General features: G+C 44.1%; 1 protein-coding gene across 1 annotated transcript in view; it reads left to right on the forward strand.

Moving 5' to 3' along the window:
- The window catches only part of fhl2a (four and a half LIM domains 2a), a 45169-nt gene continuing 24246 nt past the window's right edge, over positions 1 to 20923 (forward strand). Inside the window, exon 1 of the mRNA XM_064944055.1 lies at positions 1 to 183. The gene's annotated coding sequence lies outside the window, so the exon portion shown is untranslated. The remainder of the gene's footprint in view (positions 184 to 20923) is intronic.

Genomic DNA, 20923 nt, shown 5'->3' on the forward strand with positions numbered 1-20923 from the left:
GCACTTGGGTACCTGAGCAAATTGATTTGCAATGTTGACCAAAAACAACAAGTTCAGGTGTTGTATCTCCGTGTTTCAAAGTGTTTTACTTTTCTTGCCGCTGAATGTGACTCAGGTCTCAGGAAGGTAAAGCGACATCACCTTAGAGGGACAAAGTAGCTGCCTGTGACCAGCTTACTTCCAGTAAGTCAACTTTTCTCTGTGTAAATACAAAACAACAAACTACTCTATCTCTCTGTTGCCCTTCCATTTCTCTCTCTGGTTTGACTTTGGTACTTTAGAGTAAATAATTGCATTACATGCTCCTTTTAACGTCATAGCTTTAAACAGACATGACAATGATGCAATGCAAAAGGAAGGAAACAAGTGAATTCCTCAAGGAAGACAATGTGGATGCAGCCATTCCGATAATGGGAGAACAATTCATTAGACTGAACCAGTTCTTCCCTTAATGAATGGTCCCTATTGTGGCAATATAGGGCCAACAGATAATAAGTGCTTTGAAGAATTGATTGAGGAGATTATTAGATTTGAAGAGTGCTTCAGATCTCTCTTTACTACCGTTACTTTCCAGACAGAATAACTGATCTGTACTGGTGACTGATCAACTGGTCTCTTTACTACTTACTTTCCAGACAGAATATCTGTACTGGTAACTGATCAACTGGTCTCTTTAACGGATACTTCGGGATTTTAACAATGAGGCCCTTTATCTACTTCCCTGGATCGGATGAACTTGTGGATACCATTTGTATGTCTTGGAGTCCAGTATGTCCAGTAAGTTAGAGGTAGTTTTGTGAACCAATGCTAACTAGCGTTAGCACAATGCCTAGCTTGCTAGCAGATACCCATAGACTTCCAGTCATTGCGCTAATGCTAGTTAGCATTGGCTCATGAAACTAGCTCTAACATATTTCATACTGGAGAAGTAGATAAAGGTGCCTCATTGCCAAATTCCCGAAGTATCCCTTTAAGGCATAATTTAATACAAAGGAATTTTCTGGATAAAAGCATCTGCTATGACAATGTAATGTATTCTGTGACCGTCATGCGCTGACTCTCAACCGTCTGAGAAACACAAGTAGCTGTTTCCCTTGTTACATGGATGAACAGATCCGACCTTCTGTTTTCTTTTTCAGCTGACATCTTCAGTTCATATTTTAAGTTTTCTTATAATAGCACTGAGCATTTGTCAGAACCCTGCATTTTTAGCTTGTTTTCAGTAGTGGTTGTACAGTGTGTAGAAACTTGCCCCAGTCAAGAAAAATCAATATTTGATTTTGTGTCACCTCTATCGGAATCCTATTGGACTCATTTTTGTCCTATTGGAAGTCAAAAGTAATCCTATTGGATCCTATAGGATCAAAGATATTGACATTTATTTTATTTAATATACAGCGCATTTGGAAAGTTTTCAGACCACTTGACATTTTCCACATTTTGTTACGTTACAGCCTTATTCTAAAGTGGATTAAATACAACATTTTCCTCATCCATCTATAAACAATACCCCATAATGAAACAGCGAAAACAAATGTATATAAAAAAAAAAACAGAAATACTTTAAATACATAAGTATTCAGACCCATTGTTCTTAGACTCAAAATTGAGCTCAGGTGCTCCCTGTTTCCATTGATCGTCCTTGAGATGTTTCTACAACTTGATTGGAGTCCATCTGCGGTAAATTCAATTGATTGGACATGATTTGGAAAGGCACACCTGTTTATATAAGGTCCCATAGTTGAAAGTGCATGTCAGAGCAAAAACCAAGCTGTGAGGTAGAGGGAATTGTCCGTAGAGCTCCGAGACAGGATTGTGTTGAGGCACAGATCTTGGGAAGGGTACCAAAACATTTCTGTAGCATTGAAGGTTCCCAAGAGCACAGTGGCCTCCATCATTCTTAAATGTAAGAAGTTTGGAATCTCCAAGACTCTTCCTAGAGCTGGCCAACCTGAGCAATTGGGGGAGAAGGGCCTTGGTCAGGGAGGTGACTAAGAACCCGATGTTGTCTCTGACAGAGCTACAGCGTTCCTCTGTGGAGATGGGAGAATGTTCTAGAAGGACAACCATTTCTGCAGCACTCTACCAATCAGGCCTTTATGGTAGAGTGGCCAGACGGAAGTCACTCCTCAGTAAAAGGCACATGACACTGGGAGTTTGCCAAAAGGCCCCGAAAGACTCTCACACCATGAGAAACAAGATTCTCTTGGCTGATGAATCCAAGATTGAAGTCTTTGGCCTGATTGCCAAGCGTCACATCTGGAGAAAACCTGGCACCATCCCCACAGTGAAGCATGATGGTGGCAGCATCATTCTGTGGGATGCTTTTCAGCGGCAGGTACTGGGAGACTAGTCAACATCAAGGGAAAGATGAATGGAGCAAAGTACAGAGAGATTCTTGATGAAAACCTGCTCCAGAGTGCTCAGGACCTCAGACTGGGGGCGAGGTCCCAGTACACAGCTAAGACAACGCAGGAGTGGCTTCGGGACAAGTCTCTGAATGTCCTTGAGTGGCCCAGCAGAGCCCAGAGAGACCTGTCCGATGAGACCTGAAAATAGCTGTGCAGCGACGCTCTCCATCCCCATCCAACCTGACAGAGCTTGAGAGGATCTGCAGAGAATAATGGGAGAAACTCCAAAAAATACAGGTGTGCCAAACTTGTAGCGTTATACCCAAGATGACTTGAGGCTGTAATCGCTGCCAAACTTGCTTAAACAAAGTACTAAGTAAAGGGTCTGAAACCTTATGTAAATGTCATATTTCAATCTTATTTCAAAGTCCACCTTCATAGGTAATTGGCTAAGAGGTTTGGAGGATGGGTGCTCCATATGTTAAGTAGCCAAGTTAACTACACTCTTAGAAAAAAGGAAAACACTTTTTGGTTCCATGTAGAATCCTCGGTGGATTCTATCCTATATGATTCTATCCTATATGGTCCTATCCTACATGATTCTATCCTATATGATTCTATCCTATATGGTCCTATCCTATATGGTCCTATCCTATATGATGCTATCCTATATGGTCCTATCCTATATGATGCTATCCGATATGATTCTATGCTATATGGTCCTATCCTGTATGATGCTATCCTATATGATGCTATCCTATATGATTCTATGCTATATGGTCCTATCCTATATGATGCTATCCTATATGATGCTATCCTATATGATGCTATCCTATATGGTCCTATCCTATATGGTCCTATCCTATATGATGCTATCCTATATGATGCTATCCTATATGGTCCTATCCTATATGGTCCTATCCTATATGGTCCTATCCTATATGGTCCTATCCTATATGATGCTATCCTATATGATGCTATCCTATATGATGCTATCCTATATGATGCTATCCTATATGGTCCTATCCTATATGATTCTATCCTATATGATGCTATCCTATACGGTCCTATCCTATATGATGCTATCCTATATGATTCTATCCTATATGGTCCTATCCTATATGATGCTATCCTATATGATGCTATCCTATATGGTCCTATCCTATATGATGCTATCCTATATGATTCTATCCTATATGATTCTATCCTATATGGTCCTATCCTATTTGGTCCTATCCTATATGGTCCTATCCTATATGGTCCTATCCTATATGATGCTATCCTATATGGTGCTATCCTATATGATGCTATCCTATATGATGCTATCCTATATGATGCTATCCTATATGATTCTATCCTATATGGTCCTATCCTATATGATGCTATCCTATATGATGCTATCCTATATGATGCTATCCTATATGATGCTATCCTATATGATTCTATCCTATATGGTCCTATCCTATATGATTCTATCCTATATGGTCCTATCCTATATGGTCCTATCCTATATGGTCCTATCCTATATGATGCTATCCTATATGGTGCTATCCTATATGATGCTATCCTATATGATTCTATCCTATATGGTCCTATCCTATATGATGCTATCCTATATGATGCTATCCTATATGATGCTATCCTATATGATGCTATCCTATATGATGCTATCCTATATGATTCTATCCTATATGGTCCTATCCTATATGATTCTATCCTATATGATTCTATCCTATATGATTCTATCCTATATGATGCTATCCTATATGATGCTATCCTATATGATTCTATCCTATATGGTCCTATCCTATATGATTCTATCCTATAGAATACAATCCTATATGATTCTATCCTATATGGTCCTATCCTATATGATTCTATCCTATAGAATACAATCCTATATGATTCTATCCTATATGGTCCTATCCTATATGATTCTATCCTATATTGTCCTATCCTATATGATTCTATCCTATATGGTCCTATATGGTCCCAGTCAAAACTGTTCGCTGCTCTGGCCCCCCAATGGTGGAACAAACTCCCTCACGACGCCAGGACAGCGGAGTCAATCACCACCTTCCGGAGACACCTGAAACCCCACCTCTTCAAGGAATACCTAGGATAGGATAAGTAATCCTTCTCACCCCCCCTTAATGATTTAGATGCACTATTGTAAAGTGGCTGTTCCACTGGATGTCAGAAGGTGAATTCACCAATTTGTAAGTCGCTCTGGATAAGGCGTCTGCTAAATGACTTAAATGTTAAATGTAATGATTCTATCCTATATGGTCCTATCCTATATGATTCTATCCTATATGGTCCTATCCTATATGATTCTATCCTATATGGTCCTATCCTATATGGTCCTATCCTATATGATTCTATCCTATATGGTCCTATCCTATATGATTCTATCCTATAGAATACAATCCTAAAGGATAGGCTCCAAAATCTGATCGGATTCTAATTAGATTTTGATTTGATCCTATAGGGTTTTTTAACTAGGATGACATGACACTTTTGTTGTTCTGAGGAGTTATTCAAATTATAGCATTATCACCAAATATAATACAATAACACTGCAGTAGCCTACATTGAAAAAGAGGTGAGTTTTCAACCCTTGCTCCTCACCTACCGATATATTTCTTGTCCAAAAGCGGCCCCATGTGTTTGTAATAAATACTCACACTCATCCCCCCTTCCCCCCTCCCTGCAGTGATGCTCGCTGTCTCCTTTTTCGAGTCCCTTGCCTCTGCTTTAAAAAAAAAAACTTGCCGTTTTCGCAGGTCAGGTCATGTGATCAGCGAAAAACTCAGGACCCTACTTGTAATCCATCTTTACACCAGCGATGGCTGGAGACGTACCAGAACCTGCTATATTCACATAATCAAATGATTTGAAAACATCACAACACTTTTTCTGTTTCTATTGAACCTCAATGCAATTAACTCAGCACCTTTGAAACATACTGATGATTTTTTAAATTATTCAGTCTCTGCAGAATACACTAATAATACATACACACTAGAAAGAGCATTTACAATATTCGGTATAATTTAAACCAATGGCTTCAGAGTGCACTGTACTCTTAACTCTACGCAGAGATTTTATTTGTTCAGGGAGGGGTATAAAAAAGAAAAGAGAGTGAATGGAATTAAAGCATAACAAAGCAAAGTTGGGACCAGCTCACTCCAATACATCACCGACAGGTATACCAGAATCACCGACAGGTATACCAGAATCACCGACAGGTATACCAGAATCACCGACAGGTATACCAGAATCACCGACAGGTATACCAGAATCACCGACAGGTATACCAGAATCACCGACAGGTATACCAGAATCACCGACAGGTATACCAGAATCACCGACAGGTATACCGAGATCACCGACAGGTATACCAGAATCACCGACAGGTATACCAGAATCACCGACAGGTATACCAGAATCACCGACAGGTATACCAGAATCACCGACAGGTATACCAGAATCACCGACAGGTATACCAGAATCACCGACAGGTATACCAGAATCACCGACAGGTATACCAGAATCACCGACAGGGAAGGCTAGGAGGATTAGATCTTGTTGTTATCATTGGGCTGTTTCTATGTTCTTTAATTTCCATGTCCTATTGCATATTTTTTAGAGGTAATGAGGCATAATTACAAAACTTTGTACTACAATAATTTCATAGAGCGACAACTAAAGGAAATAATTGGTTGATTTATCAAACTAATACTGATGTAGCTGTATAGCCGCGGGAAGTAGGGGTGCAGAGGTTGCTACAGCACCCCCTGAAAAATCAAACAAATCTAAATTTATATTTTTTTCACAAAAGTAGTGCACTGGCCCTTTAATAGTCCTGTATTTGTAGACCGATACAACTGTCTGCAGTGCAGGCAAAACTATTTTTCCAGTCGTCGTCCCCCCCAGACTAAAATAATTGCAGCACCTCCACCTCCAAACTACTACCCTGTGTAGTTGGTGTGTGTGCTTACATGATGACTAGGCCGGGCACGCGCCTGCGCCATAGCACACCTGTTGATTCTGTCCGTCCACACCAGACGCGATCAGGACACGCAGGTGGAAATGTCCAAACAAGCTCTGAACCAGGTTGAAACACATGCAACATTCATGAACACAAAAATTAATATTGATGTAATTGGTGTGTGTGTGAGTCATAAAGGTGCCCCCCCCTCACCCCCTCAGCCCTCTATCTTGAGGAACCTGTCAGGGATCAACCAATTAATCATAGTTAAATAACTATTTTGGCCCATGTCAACACCTGCTTTCCCATGACTGTATTCTAGTAGGATGTCTTCCAATTCAGACCAACGATCCATCACTCAGTCAGCAGCTTTTCCAAATCACCTCACTGACTTCTGGGAGTCCAGTGGTTAACTACAGCTAGACATATTGCTTTGGCAGGCTGGGCACCTGTTTTGGCACCAAGGCACCCATATGTCTTTGGGTGGTGACACCCTGTCCCAATGGGAACGACTGACTGAATATGATAGGATTTACTGGACTGGAGGAGGATCCTTCTCCAGTTCCCAGTAATGACAAACGGCACATGGCAGAATATTTGATGTAAAACATTTGAGCAATGGACTGACAAAGGCCACAAAGTGTCCAGTAAGAAGTTAAAATCCAGAAAAAAATTCGATTTCAGTTAATTATAACATCCTGTCATAAAGAGCACATGTTCAACTTCATAAAAAAAAAATAAGTTTCCAATCTCAATGGGTTATAATTAAACAGAAAATTAAAGGGGCACTGGGATATATTTTTAGACCAGAGGAAAGAGTGCCTCCTACTGGCCCTCCAACATCCCTTCCAGCAGCATCTGATCTCCCATCCAGAACCAATCCTGCTTAGCTTCTGAGGCAAGCCAGCAGTGGGATGCAGGCTGGTATGCTGGGTGGTATGCAGGGTCGTATGCTGGGTGGTATGCAGGGTGGTATGCTGGGTGAAATGCAGGGTCGTATGCTGGGTGATATGCTGGGTGGTATGCAGGGTGGTATGCAGGGTGGTATGCTGGGTGGTATGCTGGGTGGTATGCTGGGTGGTATGCAGGGTGGTATGCAGGGTGGTATGCAGGGTGGTATGCAGGGTGGTATGCTGGGTGGTATGTTGGGTGGTATGCAGGGTGGTATGCTGGGTGGTATGCTGGGTGGTATGCTGGGTGGTATGCAGGGTGGTATGCTGCTGCCTACAACAAAACTAGAGCTTTACAATGATGGTGAGAACGTGGCTGAAGTGGGTTAAAATGTTCCTAAAAGTCACAGAGGGTGCAAGGAGGGACATGTGTTTTAGCAAGTCTTTATTCATATTTAACATGTATTTAATTCTCCATGTGGTACTAATTGACACTTCCATTTAATATAACAGGCTTTTATAATGCAGTGTTGGTGTACAATTTCTACTTAAGGTTTACTGCAGTGGGGTAAATTGGGGTCTCACAGAGTGCTTCTTGGGAGTCTTAAACAAATGTACTTTGAAACAAAAGTATACACCTCACACACATGGTTATGAGTTTAACAAAAAAGAAGAGACCTGTACCATGTCAGATATAGAGAAGACATGTAATACATTGAGTTTGCATCCCAATATTACACTTTATTTACATCACAGAAAACTGAAATATAACAAAACTGTTTGACATAGAAACACCAAATTTTGGGCATTTATTTGTAAAAAAAAGAATTGAATTATGAAATCATTAATTGTGAATAACGTTACACCCATGAGGCCACTAGAAGGCGATTTGGTCATTTGACTGCAGTAAAGGACTACAATATGGAAATGATGCAAAAGGCAGGCATTTCCTGGAACAACCCTTCTCACAATTACTTGGTACTGCAGTTCTCTGAATCATTTGTTTGGGAAGGACTGGGTGGAATTAAATTTAGCTCAAGATTTAATTTGGTAATTGAATAGTGTTCCAACTAAAAAATGTCTTGTGGCAGGTCACCAAGTGAATGCTCCTGGATAAGGTATCATACCGCATCAACTCAGGAAACAAAACCATAGGACTGATATCTGATAGGTACTTCCAAATTGATGAAAGGGGATACTTCCAATCCCTCAACAACAAAAACATTACTGGGCGAAGTTTAGACTAGTAACATACTATACATGATTGCTCTGATTCAGAGATTTAGAACCGTTCCTTTCTTTGTTTTAAACGTTTGACTCGTGATCAATGCAACGTCTCGGGACTGTCCGGATATGTGATAGTGTGCACTAAATTGGAGCATGCTACTATTAGGAGCAGATAAAGTTTATGTAATTAAATGGAACTGAAAAACTGCACTTAAACAGAGCTTGCCTACATACAGTCAACAGTTTGTAACTATAAGAGTGTTTCATTCTGTCATGAGATAGGTGAGGATCATTAGTGTGGCCCTATATGACAGCCTGGACTTTGACTACAATATCCACTATGAGCTACACATCAAAACAGACCAGAATATTCTGTAACTCCATACCTACCCTCAGACCTGTCATCACTCCACTTATATGTACAGAGAGATGGAGAATGGGGATTAATATGAAGGAGAATAAAATGGTGTGAAATACCTCCTTGAGTAAAACATCAACCACTCTCCCCCCTTTCCCTCATCTCAGACTCCTCTTCTCTATCTTAGAATACCACCATTGCAAGGGATTTCTGAGGTCAATGTGTCTACCCTGGTCCTATTCCTGTTCTGTGGTCTATGGGTCTACCCCAGTCATATTCCTGTTCTGTGGTCTATGGGTCTACCCCAGTCTTATTCCTGTTCTGTGGTCTATGGGTCTACCCCAGTCTTATTCCTGTTCTGTGGTCTATGGGTCTACCCCAGTCCTATTCCTGTTCTGAGGTCTATGGGTCCACCCCAGTCATATTCCTGTTCTGAGGTCAATGTGTCTACCCTGGTCCTATTCCTGTTCTGTGGTCTATGGGTCTACCCCAGTCATATTCCTGTTCTGAGGTCTATGGGTCTACCCCAGTCTTATTCCTGTTCTGAGGTCTATGGGTCTACCCCAGTCATATTCCTGTTCTGTGGTCTATGGGTCTACCCCAGTCTTATTCCTGTTCTGTGGTCTATGGGTCTACCCCAGTCATATTCCTGTTCTGTGGTCTATGGGTCTACCCCAGTCATATTCCTGTTCTGAGGTCTATGGGTCTACCCCAGTCTTATTCCTGTTCTGAGGTCTATGGGTCTACCCTGGTCCTATTCCTGTTCTGAGGTCTATGTGTCTACCCTGGTCCTATTCCTGTTCTGAGGTCTATGGGTCTACCCTGGTCCTATTCCTGTTCTGAGGTCTATGGGTCTACCCTGGTCCTATTCCTGTTCTGAGGTCTATGGGTCTACACCAGTCTTATTCCTGTTCTGAGGTCAATGTGTCTACCCTGGTCCTATTCCTGTTCTGTGGTCTATGGGTCTACCCTGGTCCTATTCCTGTTCTGAGGTCTATGGGTCTACCCCAGTCTTATTCCTGTTCTGAGGTCTATGGGTCTACCCCTGTCTTATTCCTGTTCTGAGGTCAATGTGTCTACCCGGTCCTATTCCTGTTCTGTGGTCTATGGGTCTACCCTGGTCCTATTCCTGTTCTGTGGTCTATGGGTCTACCCCTGTCTTATTCCTGTTCTGAGGTCTATGGGTCTACCCCAGTCTTATTCCTGTTCTGAGGTCTATGGGTCTACCCCAGTCTTGTTCCTGTTCTGAGGTCTACCCCTGTCTTATTCTTGTTCTGAGGTCTATGGGTCTACCCCAGTCTTACTCTTGTTCTGAGGTCTATGGGTCTACCCCAGTCTTATTCCTGTTCTGACGTCTATGGGTCTACCCCAGTCTTATTCTTGTTCTGAGGTCTATGGGTCTACCCCAGTCTTATTCCTGTTCTGAGGTCTATGGGTCTACCCCAGTCTTACTCTTGTTCTGAGGTCTATGGGTCTACCCCAGTCTTATTCCTGTTCTGACGTCTATGGGTCTACCCCAGTCTTATTCTTGTTCTGAGGTCTATGGGTCTACCCCAGTCTTATTCCTGTTCTGAGGTCTATGGTCCTACCCCAGTCTTATTCTTGTTCTGAGGTCTATGGGTCTACCCCAGTCTTATTCCTGTTCTGAGGTCTATGGTCCTACCCCAGTCTTATTCCTGTTCTGAGGTCTATGGGTCTACCCCAGTCTTATTCTTGTTCTGTCTATTGGTCTACCCCAGTCTTATTCCTGTTCTGAGGTCTATTGGTCTACCCCAGTCTTATTCCTGTTCTCAGGTCTATTGGTCTACCCCAGTCTTATTCCTGTTCTCAGGTCTATGGGTCTACCCCAGTCTTATTCCTGTTCTCAGGTCTATTGGTCTACCCCAGTCTTATTCCTGTTCTGACGTCTATGGGTCTACCCCAGTCTTTCTCCTGTTCTGAGGTCTATGGGTCTACCCCAGTCTTATTCCTGTTCTCAGGTCTATTGGTCTACCCCAGTCTTATTCCTGTTCTGACGTCTATGGGTCTAGCCCAGTCTTATTCTTGTTCTGAGGTCTATGGGTCTAGCCCAGTCTTATTCTTGTTCTGAGGTCTATGGGTCGACCCCAGTCTTATTCCTGTTCTGAGGTCTATGGGTCGACCCCAGTCTTATTCCTGTTCTCAGGTCTATCGGTCTTCCCCTGTCTTATTCCTGTTCTGAGGTCTATCATTCTACCCCGGTCTTTCTCCTGTTCTGAGGTCTATCGTTCTACCCCGGTCTTATTCCTGTTCTGAGGTCTATGGTTCTACCCCAGTCTTATTCCTGTTCTGAGGTCTATGGTTCTACCCCAGTCTTATTCCTGTTCTGAGGTCTATGGTCTACCCCAGTCTTATTCCTGTTCTGAGGTCTATTGGTCTACCCAGTCTTATTCCTGTTCTGAGGTCTATGGTTCTACCCCAGTCTTATTCCTGTTCTGAGGTCTATGGTTCTACCCCAGTCTTATTCCTGTTCTGAGGTCTATGGTTCTACCCCAGTCTTATTCCTGTTCTGAGGTCTATTGGTCTACCCCAGTCTTATTCCTGTTCTGAGGTCTATGGTTCTACCCCAGTCTTATTCCTGTTCTGAGGTCTATTGGTCTACCCCAGTCTTATTCCTGTTCTGAGGTCTATGGTTCTACCCCAGTCTTATTCCTGTTCTGAGGTCTATGGTTCTACCCCAGTCTTATTCCAGTTCTGAGGTCTATGGTTCTACCCCAGTCTTATTCCTGTTCTGAGGTCTATTGGTCTACCCCAGTCTTATTCCTGTTCTGAGGTCTATGGGTCTAGCCCAGTCTTATTCATGTTCTCAGGTCTATGGGTCTAGCCCAGTCTTATTCTTGTTCTGTCTATAGGTCTACCCCAGTCTTATTCTTGGTCTGAGGTCTATGGGTCGACCCCAGTCTTATTCCTGTTCTCAGGTCTACCCCTGTCTTATTCCTGTTCTGTGGTCTATGGGTCTACCCCAGTCTTATTCTTGTTCTGAGGTCTATGGGTCTACCCCAGTCTTACTCTTGTTCTGAGGTCTATGGGTCTAGCCCAGTCTTTCTCCTGTTCTGAGGTCTATGGGTCTAGCCCAGTCTTATTCTTGTTCTGAGGTCTATGGGTCTAGCCCAGTCTTATTCCTGTTCTGAGGTCTATGGGTCTAGCCCAGTCTTTCTCCTGTTCTGAGGTCTATTGGTCTTCCCCTGTCTTATTCCTGTTCTGAGGTCTATCATTCTACCCCGGTCTTATTCCTGTTCTGAGGTCTATGGGTTACCCCAGTCTTTCTCCTGTTCTGAGGTCTATGGGTCTACCCCAGTCTTATTCTTGTTCTGAGGTCTATGGGTCTACCCCAGTCTTACTCTTGTTCTGAGGTCTATGGGTCTAGCCCAGTCTTTCTCCTGTTCTGAGGTCTATGGGTCTACCCCAGTCTTACTCTTGTTCTGAGGTCTATGGGTCTAGCCCAGTCTTACTCTTGTTCTGAGGTCTATGGGTCTAGCCCAGTCTTTCTCCTGTTCTGAGGTCTATTGGTCTACCCCAGTCTTATTCCTGTTCTCAGGTCTATGGGTCTAGCCCAGTCTTATTCATGTTCTCAGGTCTATGGGTCTAGCCCAGTCTTATTCTTGTTCTGTCTATAGGTCTACCCCAGTCTTATTCTTGGTCTGAGGTCTATGGGTCGACCCCAGTCTTATTCCTGTTCTCAGGTCTACCCCTGTCTTATTCCTGTTCTGTGGTCTATGGGTCTACCCCAGTCTTATTCTTGTTCTGAGGTCTATGGGTCTACCCCAGTCTTACTCTTGTTCTGAGGTCTATGGGTCTAGCCCAGTCTTTCTCCTGTTCTGAGGTCTATGGGTCTAGCCCAGTCTTATTCTTGTTCTGAGGTCTATGGGTCTAGCCCAGTCTTTCTCCTGTTCTGAGGTCTATTGGTCTTCCCCTGTCTTATTCCTGTTGTGAGGTCTATCATTCTACCCCGGTCTTATTCCTGTTCTGAGGTCTATGGGTCTACCCCAGTCTTTCTCCTGTTCTATCATTCTACCCCGGTCTTATTCCTGTTCTGAGGTCTATGGGTCTACCCCAGTCTTATTCCAGTTCTGACGTCTATGGGTCGACCCCAGTCTTATTCTTGGTCTGAGGTCTATGGGTCGACCCCAGTCTTATTCCTGTTCTCAGGTCTATTGGTCTTCCCCTGTCTTATTCCTGTTCTGAGGTCTATCATTCTACCCCGGTCTTATTCCTGTTCTGAGGTCTATGGGTCTACCCCAGTCTTATTCCTGTTCTGAGGTCTATTGGTCTACCCCAGTCTTATTCCTGTTCTGAGGTCTATGGGTCTAGCCCAGTCTTATTCATGTTCTCAGGTCTATGGGTTTAGCACAGTCTTATTCTTGTTCTGTCTATTGGTCTACCCCAGTCTTATTCTTGGTCTGAGGTCTATGGGTCGACCCCAGTCTTATTCTTGGTCTGAGGTCTATGGGTCGACCCCAGTCTTATTCCTGTTCTCAGGTCTATTGTTCTTCCCCTGTCTTATTCCTGTTCTGAGGTCTATCATTCTACCCCAGTCTTATTCCTGTTCTGAGGTCTATGGGTCTACCCCAGTCTTATTCTTGTTCTGTCTATGGGTCTACCCCAGTCTTATTCCTGTTCTCAGGTCTATTGGTCTACCCCAGTCTTATTCCTGTTCTGAGGTCTATGGGTCTACCCCAGTCTTATTCCTGTTCTGAGGTCTATTGGTCTACCCCAGTCTTATTCTTGTTCTGTCTATGGGTCTACCCCAGTCTTATTCCTGTTCTGAGGTCTATGGGTCTAGCCCAGTCTTATTCATGTTCTCAGGTCTATGGGTTTAGCCCAGTCTTATTCTTGTTCTGTCTATTGGTCTACCCCAGTCTTATTCTTGGTCTGAGGTCTATGGGTCGACCCCAGTCTTATTCTTGGTCTGAGGTCTATGGGTCGACCCCAGTCTTATTCCTGTTCTCAGGTCTATTGGTCTTCCCTGTCTTATTCCTGTTCTGAGGTCTATCATTCTACCCCAGTCTTATTCCTGTTCTGAGGTCTATGGGTCTACCCCAGTCTTATTCTTGTTCTGTCTATGGGTCTACCCCAGTCTTATTCCTGTTCTCAGGTCTATTGGTCTACCCCAGTCTTATTCCTGTTCTGAGGTCTATGGGTCTACCCCAGTCTTATTCCTGTTCTCAGGTCTATTGGTCTACCCCAGTCTTATTCCTGTTCTGTCTATAGGTCTACCCCAGTCTTATTCCTGTTCTCAGGTCTATTGGTCTACCCCAGTCTTATTCTTGTTCTGTCTATGGGTCTACCCCAGTCTTATTCCTGTTCTCAGGTCTATTGGTCTACCCCAGTCTTATTCTTGTTCTGTCTATGGGTCTACCCCAGTCTTATTCCTGTTCTCAGGTCTATTGGTCTACCCCAGTCTTATTCCTGTTCTGTCTATTGGTCTACCCCAGTCTTATTCCTGTTCTCAGGTCTATTGGTCTACCCCAGTCTTATTCCTGTTCTGTCTATAGGTCTACCCCAGTCTTATTCCTGTTCTCAGGTCTATTGGTCTACCCCAGTCTTATTCCTGTTCTGTCTATGGGTCTACCCCAGTCTTATTCCTGTTCTCAGGTCTCTTGGTCTACCCCAGTCTTATTCCTGTTCTGAGGTCTATGGGTCTAGCCCAGTCTTATTCATGTTCTCAGGTCTATGGGTCTAGCCCAGTCTTATTCTTGTTCTGTCTATAGGTCTACCCCAGTCTTATTCTTGGTCTGAGGTCTATGGGTCGACCCCAGTCTTATTCCTGTTCTCAGGTCTACCCCTGTCTTATTCCTGTTCTGTGGTCTATGGGTCTACCCCAGTCTTATTCGTGTTCTGAGGTCTATGGGTCTACCCCAGTCTTACGCTTGTTCTGAGGTCTATGGGTCTAGCCCAGTCTTTCTCCTGTTCTGAGGTCTATGGGTCTAGCCCAGTCTTATTCTTGTTCTGAGGTCTATGGGTCTAGCCCAGTCTTTCTCCTGTTCTGAGGTCTATTGGTCTTCCCCTGTCTTATTCCTGTTCTGAGGTCTATCATTCTACCCCGGTCTTATTCCTGTTCTGAGGTCTATGGGTCTACCCCAGTCTTTCTCCTGTTCTGAGGTCTATCATTCTACCCCGGTCTTATTCCTGTTCTGAGGTCTATGGGTCTACCCCAGTCTTATTCCTGTTCTGACGTCTATGGGTCGACCCCAGTCTTATTCTTGGTCTGAGGTCTATGGGTCGACCCCAGTCTTATTCCTGTTCTCAGGTCTATTGGTCTTCCCCTGTCTTATTCCTGTTCTCAGGTCTATGGGTTTAGCCCAGTCTTATTCTTGTTCTGTCTATTGGTCTACCCCAGTCTTATTCTTGGTCTGAGGTCTATGGGTCGACCCCAGTCTTATTCTTGGTCTGAGGTCTATGGGTCGACCCCAGTCTTATTCCTGTTCTCAGGTCTATTGGTCTTCCCCTGTCTTATTCCTGTTCTGAGGTCTATCATTCTACCCCAGTCTTATTCCTGTTCTGAGGTCTATGGGTCTACCCCAGTCTTATTCTTGTTCTGTCTATGGGTCTACCCCAGTCTTATTCCTGTTCTCAGGTCTATTGGTCTACCCCAGTCTTATTCCTGTTCTGAGGTCTATGGGTCTACCCCAGTCTTATTCCTGTTCTGAGGTCTATTGGTCTACCCCAGTCTTATTCTTGTTCTGTCTATGGGTCTACCCCAGTCTTATTCCTGTTCTGAGGTCTATGGGTCTAGCCCAGTCTTATTCATGTTCTCAGGTCTATGGGTTTAGCCCAGTCTTATTCTTGTTCTGTCTATTGGTCTACCCCAGTCTTATTCTTGGTCTGAGGTCTATGGGTCTACCCCAGTCTTATTCTTGGTCTGAGGTCTATGGGTCTACCCCAGTCTTATTCCTGTTCTCAGGTCTATTGGTCTTCCCCAGTCTTATTCCTGTTCTGAGGTCTATGGGTCTACCCCAGTCTTATTCCTGTTCTGAGGTCTATTGGTCTACCCCAGTCTTATTCTTGTTCTGTCTATGGGTCTACCCCAATCTTATTCCTGTTCTGTGGTCTATGTGTCTACCCCAGTCTTATTCCTGTTCTCAGGTCTATTGGTCTACCCCAGTCTTATTCCTGTTCTGTCTATAGGTCTACCCCAGTCTTATTCCTGTTCTCAGGTCTATTGGTCTACCCCAGTCTTATTCTTGTTCTGTCTATGGGTCTACCCCAGTCTTATTCCTGTTCTCAGGTCTATTGGTCTACCCCAGTCTTATTCTTGTTCTGTCTATGGGTCTACCCCAGTCTTATTCCTGTTCTGTCTATTGGTCTACCCCAGTCTTATTCCTGTTCTCATGTCTATTGGTCTACCCCAGTCTTATTCCTGTTCTGTCTATAGGTCTACCCCAGTCTTATTCCTGTTCTCAGGTCTATTGGTCTACCCCAGTCTTATTCCTGTTCTGTCTATGGGTCTACCCCAGTCTTATTCCTGTTCTCAGGTCTCTTGGTCTACCCCAGTCTTATTCCTGTTCTCAGGTCTCTTGTTCTACCCCAGTCTTATTCCTGTTCTCAGGTCTATTGGTCTACCCCAGTCTTATTCTTGTTCTGTCTATGGGTCTACCCCAGTCTTATTCCTGTTCTCAGGTCTATTGGTCTACCCCAGTCTTATTCCTGTTCTGTCTATAGGTCTACCCCAGTCTTATTCCTGTTCTCAGGTCTATTGGTCTACCCCAGTCTTATTCCTGTTCTGTCTATGGGTCTACCCCAGTCTTATTCCTGTTCTCAGGTCTCTTGGTCTACCCCAGTCTTATTCCTGTTCTGAGGTCTATGGGTCTAGCCCAGTCTTATTCTTGTTCTGAGGTCTATGGGTCTAGTCCAGTCTTATTCTTGTTCTGAGGTCTATGGGTCTACCCCAGTCTTATTCTTGTTCTGAGGTCTATGGGTCTAGTCCAGTCTTATTCTTGTTCTGAGGTCTATGGGTCTACCCCAGTCTTTCTCCTGTTCTGAGGACTATGGTTTAGCCCAGTCTTTCTCCTGTTCTGAGGTCTATGGTCCTACCCCAGTCTTTATCATATTCTGTCTATGGGTCTACCCCAATCTTATTCCTGTTCTGAGGTCTATGGTTCTACCCCAGTCTTATTCCTGTTCTGTCTATAGGTCTACCCCAGTCTTATTCCTGTTCTCAGGTCTATTGGTCTACCCCAGTCTTATTCCTGTTCTGTCTATGGGTCTACCCCAGTCTTATTCCTGTTCTCAGGTCTCTTGGTCTACCCCAGTCTTATTCCTGTTCTCAGGTCTATGGGTCTACCCCAGTCTTATTCCTGTTCTCAGATCTATGGGTCTACCCCAGTCTTATTCCTGTTCTGAGGTCTATGGTCCTACCCCAGTCTTTATCATGTTCTGTCTATGGTTCTACCCCAGTCTTATTCCTGTTCTATGGTTCTACCCCTGTCCTATTCCTGCTCTGGGGAACTCTTAATAAGATCTCCTTAGAAATGTACTCCAATATGAAACCACAACCCTCCAAATCCCATCCATCAGCAACCCACTCACCCCATTCTGTAACCCCCATCTCCAGGGACGGCCTCAAATAATCACCTCCTGCCTCCATCCCCTCTGTGGGTTATCAGGAGGGGATCCCATGGCTGTCCTTGCGCAGATGGAAAATACCGGTTCATTTTGAGCTCTAATGCCAGTGAGCTCCTCTGGTTGCAGAGGCTCTACGCCAATACAGTGTGGCTGTGTACACATATGAAGCAACCTAATAGGATCATGTGAATGTCCGTTTCAGTACGTCATTGTAAATAAGAATTTGTTCTTAATTGACTCGCCTGGATAAATAAAATGTAAATAAAAGTATGTAGGAATTTAGAATCTAGAGTGCACTGTAAAAGGCTCTGTTGAAAGTCTAGTCGCTCACACAAAAGTCATTCATGGAAGTTTTTATGTAAAATTGGTCCTCGAGGATGGATAATATTGCATATCTGACTACACCAAGTCCAATATTATCAACTACAGTAATTGAAAAATTTCTGCAAAGAACATTAATAAATCGAGAAGGGACTGACTGGAGTCAATCAATGGAAAAGAAGGGAAGTTGATATACTTCACTGGCTGTGCATGTGTCTGTGTTGATTCTGGCCCACTTACATAATGTTAAGGTGGTTGTCTTTTCTATGTCCAAACCGTATCTGTCCATCACACATGACGATATGCCTAGTTAAACAAAATAAAACATTAATGTTATTGCAAGAACAGGTCAAATAAGCCAAGAGGAACAACAGTACACCATTACTTTATCACATGGAGGTCAGTCAAGAACTTTGAAAGTTTCTTCAAGTGTAGTCACAAAATTCAAGCACTATATTTTGATTTTTTTTAACACTTTTTTGGTTACTACATGATTCCATATGTGTTATTTCATAGTTTTGATGTCTTCACTATTATTCTGCAATGTATAAAATAGTATAAAGAAAGAACAACCTTTGAATGTGTAGGTGTGTCCAAAAGTTTGACTGCTGCTGTATATGAGAAGCACATGAGACCTGTAATATAATTATCAAGACCAGGCCTTTCTTGAAGAATCTGAAAAGCATGAAATCAAAGTGAGTGGACCTCAGTAGGAAAGTTACTTAGTTAGGAAAAGCATTGTCAGCCAACTGTATAACTATAAGACAGCCGTTGTTATGTTCCTGGGGCTGATTCGGACTTTCTTGGAAATCATTCATCAACATCTGTGGGAGACTTAAGAAAATTGGAGTCAGAATACTGCCCCTAGTCAGTGAGTGAGTGCTTCCCATCAAAACAAGTAAACAAACAACTAGATCATCGAACAAAGAGACCATCAAATAGACAATCATCTAAATAGGCCACCAATAGGGCATTGAACAAACTAGGCATCACACAAACAAAGACACATGACTTCAGAACATAAATTGTCCCACGCTTGTGGCCACCTTTTCTTCAAAAGTGATAAGGCATTGATAAAAATGTGACGGTGTTTTAGCTCCAAGAAAACAAGACTAATTTAGCTGATGAGAGTTAGGTGGTCGGGTTATTTTTCAGCAAACCTGTCTCGACCTTGAATTAGTTTGGGCCCCTGAAAGAACTGGATTCAGATGCACTTGCTCAGTAAATGTGGCCTTCTGAGGAGGGGAACAATAGTAACATCCTGCTGGGCACAGACGTCAGTTCAGCGTCTCGTTTTGATTTACATTTGGTTTGAGTTTTCAACTATTGTGAATTCAACAAAGAATGTCACCATGTCACTGGATTTAGGTTGAAAGTTGGGTGAAAAAAAAGGTGATATCACAGATTGTTTTGGGTTGAAATGACCCGTTTGTGTTCAAGGGGATAGTCAGCATGTTCAGTCTGAAATGTCTTCTCCTGAACGTGCTCAAATCTATTTTCTTGGAACAAAAAAAAAGTTCTAGCAGCCAAGGATTGACCATACAAGTTCCACAACTACTGTCATGAACACGATGTATTGGAACCCCTGCTTACAACTACTGTCATGAACACGATGTATTGGAACCCCTGCTTACAACTACTGCCATGAACACGATGTATTGGAACCCCTGCTTACAACTACTGTCATGAACACGATGTATTGGAACCCCTGCTTACAACTACTGTCATGAACACGATGTATTGGAACCCCTGCTTACAACTACTCAACCCTGTTGGACCAGTAACAACCAGGAGGGGAGCAAGAAAAATGACTTCTGAATGTACTGAAACATGGCTGAAGACTGTCCATGATCCATCATGAAACACCACAACAGACCCTACGCTGGATCAGTCAGTCATGCACCAAGACGTGAAGTCCACACAATGTTGTGAAGCGTGGTGTCTGTTTGGTGAGAGGGGGATGGGGATAGGGTAAGGACTTGAGGAAAAGGGAAATGCTATGCTACTGTATGTGACTTTTCCATTTGAGCTTTCCCCCACGACTGACCAATAATCAATGGTGACCTTCATGGTGGTGTTTTTACCTCCAATGCAGAGGAAGACTTAGTGTGATCAGCAGCAGACCTCCCGGACCACAGTATCTCATCTGTCATTGATTTTCTGTTGGGTAAGACTCTCAAGCAACAACAATACAGTGTTTCAGTCTCCAATGACGTGCTGATATCACACCACAAGAACACAAAGAAACATTATAATAATGAGGGGTGGTCTGAGGCCAAAACTGTCCCCCCAGACTATCTTCCACACCCTCCAGTGAAATAGCAGGGGAGTTGAGAGGGGTAGCCGTTCGATGACAGGCACAACAAATGGCACCCCTCACCCCCTGTCCAGTTCCCTGCCCCTCTCTCTCATCCACCCCTCCTCCTCTTTCTCTAATCACTGCCATAGCTTTGGGGATCCATATCCTCCGCGTTGGACCCCGTTCCCCACGTGTCACCGCACCAGCTGTCCTCGCCCTCCAGCAGACAGAATTAGTTAGATAAACGCAGGCCTAAGCGAAGGGGCCTGGTTACCCTCTGGACCAGACAGATGGGTCAGATGGGACGGCAGTGCTGTAGTCCTGCTGGCCCAGACAGAGGGTTGGGACAGGGGAAAGACAGATGGACTGGGGCAAGGGTGAGAGAGAAGGACTGGGGCAGGAGAAAGGGGAGAGAGAGGAGGACTGGAGAAGAGAGAGGAAGACTGGGGCAGGGGAAAGGAGAGAGAGGAGGACTGGGGGAGAGAGAGGACTGGGGGAGAGAGGGAAGGACTGGGGCAGGAGAAAGGGAAGAGAGAGGAGGACTGGAGGAGAGAGAGGAGGACTGGGGCAGGGGAAAGGGGGAGAGAGGAGGAGGACTGGGGGGGGAAAGGGGAGAGAGAGGAGGACTGGGGCAGGGGAAAGAGGGAGGACTGGGGCAGGGGAAAGAGAGGAGGACTGGGGCAGGGGAAAGGGGAGAGAGAGGAGGACTGGATGGGGAGAGAGAGGAGGACTGGGGCAGGGGAAAGGGGGAGAGAGAGGAGGACTGGATGAGAGAGAGGAGGACTGGGGCAGGGGAAAGGGGAGAGAGAGGAGGACTGGATGAGAGAGGGAGGACTGGGGGAAAGGGGAGAGAGAGGAGGACTGGGGGAAAGGGGAGAGAGAGGACTGGGGAGGACTGGG

The sequence above is a fragment of the Oncorhynchus masou genome, chromosome 29 (assembly GCF_036934945.1).
Source record: "Oncorhynchus masou masou isolate Uvic2021 chromosome 29, UVic_Omas_1.1, whole genome shotgun sequence".
NCBI lineage: Eukaryota > Metazoa > Chordata > Actinopteri > Salmoniformes > Salmonidae > Oncorhynchus > Oncorhynchus masou.